The 11036-nt window shown below is 41.2% G+C and overlaps 1 protein-coding gene across 6 annotated transcripts in view; it reads left to right on the top strand.

Annotated features, from left to right (window-relative positions):
* The first annotated feature begins 8609 nt into the window (after positions 1–8609).
* The window catches only part of LOC124290481 (MAP kinase-activating death domain protein-like), a 152847-nt gene continuing 150420 nt past the window's right edge, over positions 8610–11036 (top strand). For all 6 annotated transcript variants that reach the window (XM_046727191.1, XM_046727190.1, XM_046727189.1 and 3 more), the window contains exon 1: positions 8610–8684. The gene's annotated coding sequence lies outside the window, so the exon portion shown is untranslated. The remainder of the gene's footprint in view (positions 8685–11036) is intronic.

The raw sequence follows: 11036 nt of genomic DNA, 5'->3' as shown, positions 1-11036 counted from the left end.
CCATCGAAGGCACATGTCGGCACGGTTTGTGCTCAATGTTTGTGTTCACAGTACTTCCTGGACACAACGCATGGAAATTCTGAAAGCTCAGGGGCTGATGGTTCGATCTCAGCACATTCTGGAAGACAAGTACTCAGGAAAATGGTGAAAAACACTGCCAAAAACTTCAATCCAATATGGTTGCCAAACTGTGCCTTGTAGCTACATGGGTCCTACACTTGAAATTGTAGGGATTCTGATTCCGGATCTGTACCAGAAATTTGGAGGTCTTTGAATCAGTAGTTTTGGAGATTATTGGTCTGGAAATTGAAATTTCTTAATTATTTTTAATTATCTGCCCTTTGGTATTGAGCCCTGCCCTCTGGTATTGAGCCCAGAACCTTGAGATTTTTGCACTAAGAGTTTCAGCACTGAGGGCACCTTGGTGATTTTTTAAAGCGATTCTGAGCTTTGGTTTAGGAGCTATGCTTGGTACAAAATACCGCGGAATAATAATATATAATAATAATATATTATTATTATGTTCTGCCAGGATCACCCGAACCCTCTGCTGCATTTTTCTTCTCAATTTGTATAATATAATAATAATAAAAGACCTCCCTGAGCGACTACTTGATTTACTCAAGTCTTTAATGAGCAGCTGGTCGACTTAACTTGAGATGTACTCGCAGGGCAGGTGCAGACTTCGGTATCTATTCCAATCAGAAGGGGAATATTCCAGGGGGATTCCTTTAGTCCTTTGCTTTTTGGCTTGTCATTCAATCCTTTCAGCTTTCTGCTCAATAGAGAGGATGGTTACCACCCTTGACCTCCTCAGCACAGATCCCCAACACCGCTTACTAATCTCCTTTACATGGCTGACATCGAGCTCCTTGCCAAAGGAGATACCAATTTGAAAGAACAGATTCTCCTTGTCGAGTCCTTTTCTGATGATATTGGCATGACATTTGCACTCGACAAATATTATACTTTTCATTTGAAACGTGGCAAGGTAATTAATGATGGATTGATCAAGATACAAGGGGAGGAGTTATTGAGCATCTTGTGGAAGATCAGGCCTACATCCATCATGGAATGCAAGTTCGAGACAAGCTCCAGAAACCGAGTATAAATCTCGTTTAAAGAAAATCCGGAGCTCAGGGCTAAATTTATGCTCGAAACAAGGTCAAAACCACCAATGCGTTTGCTGTACCAGACCCCTCCTATTCCTTTGGAGCAGTTGATTGACAAAACAAGACGTCCAGAGTCTTGACCGCCTGACCAGAAAGATCATGCCTGATAACAGAGCCCACCACCCTTGTTCCTCTCTTAATCGTTTATATAGGCCCAATCAATTCGGAAGGCCGGGGTTTGATTAATGTAGGGGCTCTTCATGATAGAATTTTATTGTGTACTTTTGCACATATTCATTTATCTGATGATCTTCTTGCGATGCATGCCGAGAATCATGAGGAAAGCAATGAATTTCACACCTAATTTATACGTGCCAAGGTTGTTGGGCAGAATCTGAAATTTGAGTTTGATTTTGTTGATAGTGATGTACTGCTGAGCGGTACAGCGATGAGAGTAAACCAGGTGAAGGTACTCACCAAGTCTGCACAGAGTGGGTCACTTGTGGAGAAGCTTCCCGAGAAACCACTCCATCGTGTATATGTGCAGTTTGAACAGAATAGCAATCCAACCAACTCCTTTTCCTTGATAAAGTCGGCTGGTCTTAAATTTGAAACAGAAGACTTTCCTTTTGCTGCTCAAGACCAGTCACATCCCACTCGCAATTGCCTAAATGTGATTCGTAAAAAAATATTTGCATGAAATGTCGATTATGCAATGGATGTACAGAAACTGTCCAGCACCTTGTCAGTAGATGCACTTCCTTGGCACAAACATCATATCTTAAACAACACGATGGCATGGCTCGTTGTTTCTACTACTATCTCCTCCATAGCTGTGGCTTTGACTCTGAGGTCCATCCATGGTATGACCCTGAACATGTCCAGGGCCTCATGGAAAATGACAGCTTTAAACTTCTCTGGAATAGGCCCATATACAGCCTCAGAAGAATTCCAGTCAACAAACCTGATCTTTTCGTTTTTCATTAAGCCAATGAATTTATTCATAGCATTGAATTTTCTGTCCCTTTTGACAGCAATGTGATTGGCAAGATTCAGGAAAAGCATGCTAAATATGCGGACCTCTGAAATGTCTCGCTTGCATCCCATGTACACTATTGTCTGGCTTCTCATTGTTTTCGGTGCCCTTAATTTGTTTGGTACCTCCTGTTCTCTTGGCGCAGATCAGGAGAGTGCCCGGGTTCTCCACCGAGAGTACAGCCCTTCTGACACTCTGGGTAATGCAGAAGGAGGCAGTGTTGGGGAGTCTACATATACTCCGGTAAGTGCTTGGCGGGTTCGACTTGTCAGCCTTTCCCGAGATGATTCCCATTCACTGTCTGGACTGCGTGTCGAGGGGGCAAAGGCCCTGAGCTGATGATAAAGCATTCCAGCCTGACTGTGTCAGGATCACCCGAACCCAAGCTGCATATATACTTTCCCAAAAAAGAAACGCATCATGAAAATAGCAATTTCATGTAGCAATGAATTAAAACGTGATTGATTTTACAAAAGGTTTTGCTCTGTTTATGAGTCCTATGGTGTTTATGTTTTAAAACATCACAACAAAACGCACCATCCGTAAAATACCCGTATTTAACAGCATGATTTTCTGTCACAGAATACACAATTCACATGCAATGCACGTGAAAGTTGGGGATCAGATAGTCTCAATGATGGGTATAAAAGGTTGATCGCTGTCTGTCGATTATTCACTGTATTTGGAATATTGTTGACGAACGCAAAATGCCATGTCTAAGTGAAGCCAACCGTCATATCGCCATTGGTTTGCTTGAAGCTGGCCAGTCTCAACGTGCAGTTGCCCGACGCATGAATGTTCACCAAAGCACCATTTCACGGCTCTGGGAGAGATATCGCCGGCAGAATGCGGTAGCAGATGCCCCTCGTAGTGGGCGACCTCGAGCGATCACTGCGGTGCAGGATCGCTACATCCGGGTACATCGCCTGCGTCATCGAACAGCTACGGCGACCAGTACCGCTCGACAAATACCCGGATTGGGGAGGCTTTCCGCACAGACCGTCAGGAACAGGTTGAGAGAGGCTGGTTTAGGTGCCAGAAGACCTTATTTTGGCCCTGTGCTTCGACAACCACATCGTCGACATCGAGTTCAATGGTGCACCAACGTTCAGGCCTGGAACCTACCGAATTGGCGTAGAATCTGGTTCAGTGATGAATCACGATTTCTATTGGAACGACGCGATGGAAGAATGCGGGTGTACAGACGTCGACGTGAACGTTTCTCCGACGTTTGCGTTCCCCAGGTGGACAGATTCGGCCGTAGGAGAAGTGATTTGGTGATGATCCAGTGCAACCTGACAGCTCAACGGTACTGTGACGAAATCCTACGCCCACACCTCCTTCCAACCATTGATCGCCAGAGGGAGTTGTTTCAACAGGACAATGCCAGGCCCCACACAGCACGTCACACTAGAGACTTCCTCCAGAACCACAACATCAATGTGCTCCCCTTGCCCTCAAGATCAATGAACTTAAACCCGATCGAACATCTGTGGGATGCCCTGGACAGACGGGTGCGACGCCGTAACCCTCAGCCCCAGACACTTCAGCAACTCGCACAGGCACTACAGGCAGAATGGGCTGCGATTGGGCAACACGAGATTCTGAGACTTATTCGTTCGATGCCGAGGCGATGCCGTGCAGTTCTGGATGCCCACGGTGGTCACACGAGGTATTGACTTCAGCGCCACCACACGTCTCAATGTGACACTCAAACTGACTTTCCTCGAGTTGGTACCCAAGACGGATAAGTCTGCATTCCCAGTGTGCAATTTCGCTATATTTCATTGACTCATAAAGCCTACAAGATGTTTCAAAATAAACATAAAAATACAGTTTAAATTCCTATATGCGTTTCTTTTTTGGGAGAGTATATAAACAATACTCGGAAAACTGCTTTTATCTTACCTAATGAAATTTTATGTTCTGAAAGTGCCAAAACCTGCCATAGTATTTTGAAAAAGAGAGAATATGTTTTATATCAGTAACGTGTACTAATTAGGTTTTATCGTAAATACCTAAATAAAATCTCTCTCTATCTGCATTATTTCGTCTTAATGTGTAAAACATAATAATCTGAACGATAATAATAGATGTCCTTGCCTAGTGGCTAGGAGCCTTAATATCTACAAATGTGAGTAAAGCTCACTAATAACCCCGACTCCCAACTTCAGCTGTACGACAATTTATAAGTTGATTATTCTTGACAAAAATATCTTCTGGCCCAACACAATCCCAAACCAGCAACTGCTAACATCCTGCAAAATGGAAAGTATAAATACCATCCTAACCATAAGAAAATGGAGATGGATTGGCCATATACTCAGGATGGAGCCCGGCGATATTACACACAGTGCTTTACACTGGACCCCAAAAGGACGACGGAAGCAAGGAAGGCCAAATAACACCTGACGGCGCACAGTGGAGAGTAAATTGAAGGCCCTATTGCAACACCTAGCCCTGAACAGACAAGAGTGGCCATCCTTTGTTGAAGCCCTGCACGTCGAAGGACGTAACAGGGATAAGACAGTAGGTAAAAAAGTAAGTTATTCTTGACAAATATATCTATACCAAACTTTGCACTGCATCTTTCCTATAAACAAAGAAGCAATTGCCCATATCTGAAAACAATCCACTGAATGATTGTTAAGTTATATTGCTTAAACAAATTTGATGTGGATATTTTTCCCGAGTTCAAAGAGATGTAATTAGTGATAATCCTCAATAAACAACAAATATCAATAATGTAACTTTGCACTGGACTTCTCCTATAGATATGGTGAGAACGTGATCCCCAAAAAGTTATTGGTTGAACTATAATTATTCTTTACGATTTTTACGTTCAAAATATGTTAATAGACGCATTGTTTCAAAATTTAGCAAATCGGAATCAAACTTCGCACTGCACTGCACGTTAGACAAAGAAGCTGTTTTTCGAATTTGAAAACACTTTGACCAATACGTTTCAAGTTATTGGTTGAATAAACTCTTTATAGCTCAAATACTTAAATTGCTGTAATTAATTAAAAAATAGAAATATCATAATCAAAACATGTCTTCGGGCAGAAGGACGGAATAAATCTCCACTATACCCTGGATGCATCTACGGCTCGAGCCGATTATTTTATTATCTCCCTTTGCTGCTCCGCATTCTCACATTAGCCAATCAGCTAAGCCGCCGTTACAACAGCTAGCATGCCAGTGTCAACAAAGATATAGCGGTCGCAGCCGCGAAAGTTTGTTAGCAGTGCGACTCAGATTTGGAGGAAAAACATACAGACAAACTGACAGGTCTAAAATCTTAAAAAAATATATGCAAGAACTCCTTCTACCTCTTTAGGAGTACCTCTGCAACAATATATTATAGTGTTTAATCGGTTAGATAATTTACAAAGCGAAAGTGAGTTTTGAATGGTACGCTCAACTTCCCAGCGTAGACACCTGATTGGATAAAAAACCAACCAAGGGAGGTAATAAAATCATCGGCTCGAGCCGTAGATGCATCCAGGGTATAGTGGAGATTTATCGGAACGTTTACCCTGGAGATTATCGAGGATATGTAGGATGTCGCGTCAGCTAACCTCTGAGCAACCTATGGCCGTCCAATCAAACGCGAGACGGCCGAAGGGATTTAACCAATCAGAAAATGGCTACCTATTAGGGTCCGGCGGGACTATACAAAATGTTTTTTGGATTTTCTTTTACCGGGTCGCTGACACTGATCTCTCAACAAACGAAAACCCGCATAAAACACAGATATTTGACCTGCAGTATATACGCTTAGAGGTTTCTTTTTACTTGGTGATTAAGTAAGTGTTTACATATGTAGCCCACGGGGGTGTGGTGGGCGAGCTGGCAAAAGCGCCAGGCTAGTGATCCAGCGATCCTGAGGTGACGGGATCGAGCCCACCTGTGACCGGGTGTAAAAACCTTGGAGTCAACTTTGCGTTGTCACAACCCTTAGTGTACAGTACACAACCCTGTGCACTTAAAAGAACCCACGAATCCGTTGGTATATGACCAGATGGTGGCCACATGAATACGTGCAAACACCTAGTTGCGGGTACAGCAACGTACAGTGAACTTGGACAAAGTATTGTGACTATGTGTCCCAGTGCACCCAGCTGTGAATGGGTACCTCGTATGGATGAGAAAGCCGCAATAACTCGGTGCGCCTAGTGGCTGCAAGAGTTGTGTGCTCCCCGGGGAGTTGAGATTGATAATACGATGTGCCGATGATATTGACATCCAGTGATCTAGGGGAAAAAATATCAGCGCCTTGAGCATGTACTAGAAACATGGATATATAAATGCGCTATATAAATATCCTATAATATTATAAAGAAATATATGACATATATCTTCTGGCTATCATCGGTGTAACAATACAGACGATGAAAAGAGGATTGCGACATAATTGTATTGGAAAAATAATGCACGACGTTCCAAGACCCCAAGTGTGTCTGTCCGAGTGAGTTGGTGTGTCTGTCCGAGGGCGTCTGTTTGTCTGTCCGAGGGAGTTGATGTATCTGTCCCAGGGAGTTGGTGTGTCTGTCTGAGGGAGTTGGTGTGTCTGTCCGAATGAGTCAGTGTCTCTCCAAGGGAGTTGGTGTGTCTGTCCGAGGGAGTCGGTGTGTCTGTCCGAGGGCGTCTGTTTGTCTGTCCGGGGTAGTTGATGTATCTGTCCGAGGTCTGCAAAACATATACACCATGTAAAGACCATGAGGATAATTTCGATCATAATCTATTTGACAAACCGGAATTCATTAATATTGATGAGAAGTGCAATATACAAATATGTTCTTCCAAAGATGGTTTTATACGTGGCTGTGGCGCCCACCATTACGATTCTTGCATGTGGTCATGCTATTAGACAGACCATTTTGTCGTCTGTCTGTGTGCACTCCTGGCGACAGTGGTGCCATGTACATGTGTCATCAAGGGTGGCCCCATGGAGATATCCATCATCTTCAGGATAATTCCTTAAAATACGTTATACTTTGGCTCCACGACCTCCATCGGTCTTATGTTTCATTGCCGATTATTGACTAAGCCAACACCAAATATATTTATTACTTTGCTTCTCCCGCTCTTACTTCACAAGTGGCTCTCTCGGCACACACAACATTTCCAAAGCGATAAAAACACAAAGACACAATGACGACAGTACTTTTGATAGAAGCGCATTTTGTTCTGCTTGTGGGGCATACTCTGTCTGAATCCGGATAATCTGTGTTGGACATGAGAATATTGAGACATTTCCCATGTACAGTGAACTGCCTGTGTGCTTGACAGGATTTTGTTTGCGTCGAACTCTGTGTTTTAGAAATCAGGCAAAAGTACAAGAAAAGTTTAAGAGCTTATTCACAGGTTGAAAGACGGAGAGTGTGCGCTTTAATAGCTCAACACAGCCGCAAGAGTATAGGGGAAGTTTTCAAAACCGCGGTAGATGAGAAACTACCCAATAATATTACGAAATGAATTTTGAGTCAGTGATAGGAAAAGTCTTCTATTATCTGAAACTATTATTTTACCAAGAGAAATATTTATTACCATTGCCTCATGTTAGGTGCAGATTTTGCTCTATAAATGTACAATATTTATGATCATAAGTAAGGTTATGCGACAGCACTTTGGTGTATTACCGGATAGTCTTTATGCATGGAACAATCTGACCTGTCACCGATGTGGTTTTGCGCGATCTCACTAGAACAGTTTGTTGACATGTGATCATCCAGCTAAATATATATACATTATACATTTTCTGTCAAATACACTTAATTTCGATGCGTGAGTAGACGCTATATGATAGTGATTGTTGTGAAGTGATAAGTAACAAAGGGACACACGATTTCAACGATCTTGAATGACATTTTCAGTAAAACTATTCACAACCTATGAGTTTGGAATTATTATTATTTCCTTTTGAGGAAATATTGCAACAGTTGCAATATTGCAACATTTTGAACAAGCGACTGTATAGAGGGGATGTTTTTTTTCTTGTTTCATCTTTTAATACTTTCACCATTCCTTTTCGCGTCTGCAACAGCAAAAATGCGACATATATTTAAAAACATTTTTATCGTAAACAGTGAAACAGACTATAACTAGTTCTGACTCATCACGCTCGGATTATTGAGAGGTTATGGCCATGACAATATAAATAGAAATATATGCTTCCAAAGGCAGATGTTACTCTTAATGTTTTTGAATCGAATCTGATACCCTTATAACATATATAATTTTAGATATTTCACAGGGGCTCCTAAAACATCGTACACGTGTTAGGCTGACAATTGCCGTATGCGTGGATTGCCTATGACGTATCACGATGAACAGATATTAAATCGGTAACGCTTAAACGATGACGAAATGTCAAAATATTGAAGGCAGCGTGTCTGGTGTAAACTTTGAAACACACAATAGTAATAATTTATACGAGAGACTTAGCATTACCTCCCCTTGTGCATTAGAGGGCGTTGATGGATGTTTTGACGTCAAAGGATGCTTAACATATCGTCGGGTTGACACTTCTGGTAAGAAATTATAATTTTCCACCTATTTCCAATTTTGTTACTCCATTTTAAATTTACTTTGACATTGTCGACAAATTAGGGTCTTGTGTTTGGATAGGATCATGAAATCAGTTCTCGACGTGGTGGAACATAGCCTTTTAAGCCGAGTGCAGACGATCGGAATGGCCATCAGCTTTCGGGTCGTTTCTACATCTAGTATTCTACATGTCCATATTGAGTAAGGAATGGGGTGAAAAAGCATTTTCGTCTTGAGTTCCAGTTTAGTATGTCTTTTAATATTTTGTAGGTTTCGTCTTGCCACGCACATAATATATATACGGGGACATATTTTGCTGCCAGAGTGAGACATTCGATGGACAGAAAATGTCCATTACAGTGATGACATTTGAAGAAATGGTGGTCAATAAGACCTACTCTATTGTGACTCAAGCTCAGCTGCATATCGCCCTTGATTTGCCTGACTTATCTCTGATTTCAATATTGGCGATTCTGTGTGATTAGTACATAGCAGAGACTCACGAGACCGTGGAAAACGTTCAATTTACTGCAAGGCTACCTTTCGCTTAACGTGGTTTTAGAAGACAGCTTGTCAGTATGAATAATATATATCTGCTCGAAGACATGCAGTTCTGCCTTATGATTAGGCTTTGCAAAATCCGTTGTTGTACATTGCTATTCCAATCTACTATCCACACCGCACGGGTCCATTTAGCCTGCAGACATGATCCAACATGGCGGACATGGGGTTCTTCATTTTGGTTACTTTCTTAAGAAGAAAGTCCATATATCAATGAAAAACTGTTTTTTCCTATCTTGCTATGGTTATCAAAAGTCACCCACCACCTGACGAAGAATGACTTTCTACCAAAATTGCTCACTATTTCTCATTTACCCACACATTTCTTTCTTTTCACTTCAGTGAGTACCCTTTTCTGTTTAGATAAATTCCCTCAAAATGCAATTCCTGCTAAACAATGCTTTCAAGGACTGAATTAGTCCTCGAATTGATTTCATGTGGTATGCCATCCAAAGGGCTCAAGCTGTTTTTCTTGATTATCATCTGTCAATGATTTTCTGCTTACATTTCTTGAGAAGTTAACTCTACTCATTTTGATTACTAACCCATGTTCATTGACCATTCAGTATCAGATGATGTGCAGATGAAATCTCCAATAACATCACATGATGAAACTGACACGATACCAAATATGGACTGGAGACATGTCATGCTGTGGAGTGTAAACAGGTCCTTTCAGTCTTAGAATTCTGACCCAAAGACCTTTGGTTAACGTAGCCATTTACACCTCATCTGGAGGGTTAAACTGATCTCATCAAATCGGTGTTCAAATCTGTTTTTTTTATCCAAAGGTTATGTTAAAGTTAATTTGCACATATCACTTTCCAGATCACTTTGACATGAAAAGAAATAATATATATATAGTTCATATTATTATTTTATTATTATTTTTTATTATTATAGAATATTTATATAGCGCACATATCCATGCAACTAGTCCATGCTCAAGGCGTCACAGGGGCTTGTCGCGCTTAAAAACACCTTTAGAAAGACATATAGGTATATAGATCCTACCCTAGTACTTTAAAAAGGAAAGGGATGTCATGACGAAACCACCCCGTTCACAATCAAAGGTATATTTCACCACGTAAACTATTTTAAAGGACTCGCTGAGGCCTACGGATCGAAAGCTAGATGATTTCCCTACAAAATGAGCTATAAATGGTCACAATCGGATCATTATTTCAAAAGTTATACGCGACGACTCACCCAAAACAGCTACCTCTGCAATTCCACACCCAAATCATGGACCAGCCAAGACAGTGAAAACTCACCTTTTAAATTTGTTTATTGATTCCAGGCACGTTGACAGCACCTATGTAGGACTAGATTCGATCGGTATTCCATGGGTCTAACAACCTTTTGCAACATCTACATATCATTTCCTTGACAGTAGGCTGTCATTTTCTCCAAAATCATCGGCAGTCATACACACTTGTCGGCCATAGATGACCTTGACATTCAAGTGACTTGAGCAGTAAATTGGTAAGAATAATAATAGAGGTTAAATATTTATAAATATAATTTCCTAAAAATTAATCAATATTAAATGCATTTGTATGACCTCTAAAATTATTCTTACCAATGTACTGTTCCGTACATCATCCAAAATAGAAAGAAATTGCAAAGTTCATATTTCGCGCCCATTAGCAAACGGATAAAATCTTACGGTATGTTTTATTTTCCACTAATCGGATGGCCCGAGTCAGTTTGTGCGGATCTGCTCAGGTCACTTGAATGTCAAGGTCAAGAACATTTAGTCTAAGTTACCTGAT

The sequence above is a fragment of the Haliotis rubra genome, unplaced genomic scaffold (assembly GCF_003918875.1).
Source record: "Haliotis rubra isolate DU_JTF1 unplaced genomic scaffold, ASM391887v1 Scf467, whole genome shotgun sequence".
Lineage (NCBI taxonomy): Eukaryota > Metazoa > Mollusca > Gastropoda > Lepetellida > Haliotidae > Haliotis > Haliotis rubra.
The sequence above is the reverse complement of the archived record's forward strand: the minus strand, read 5'-3'. Positions and strand labels throughout refer to the sequence as shown.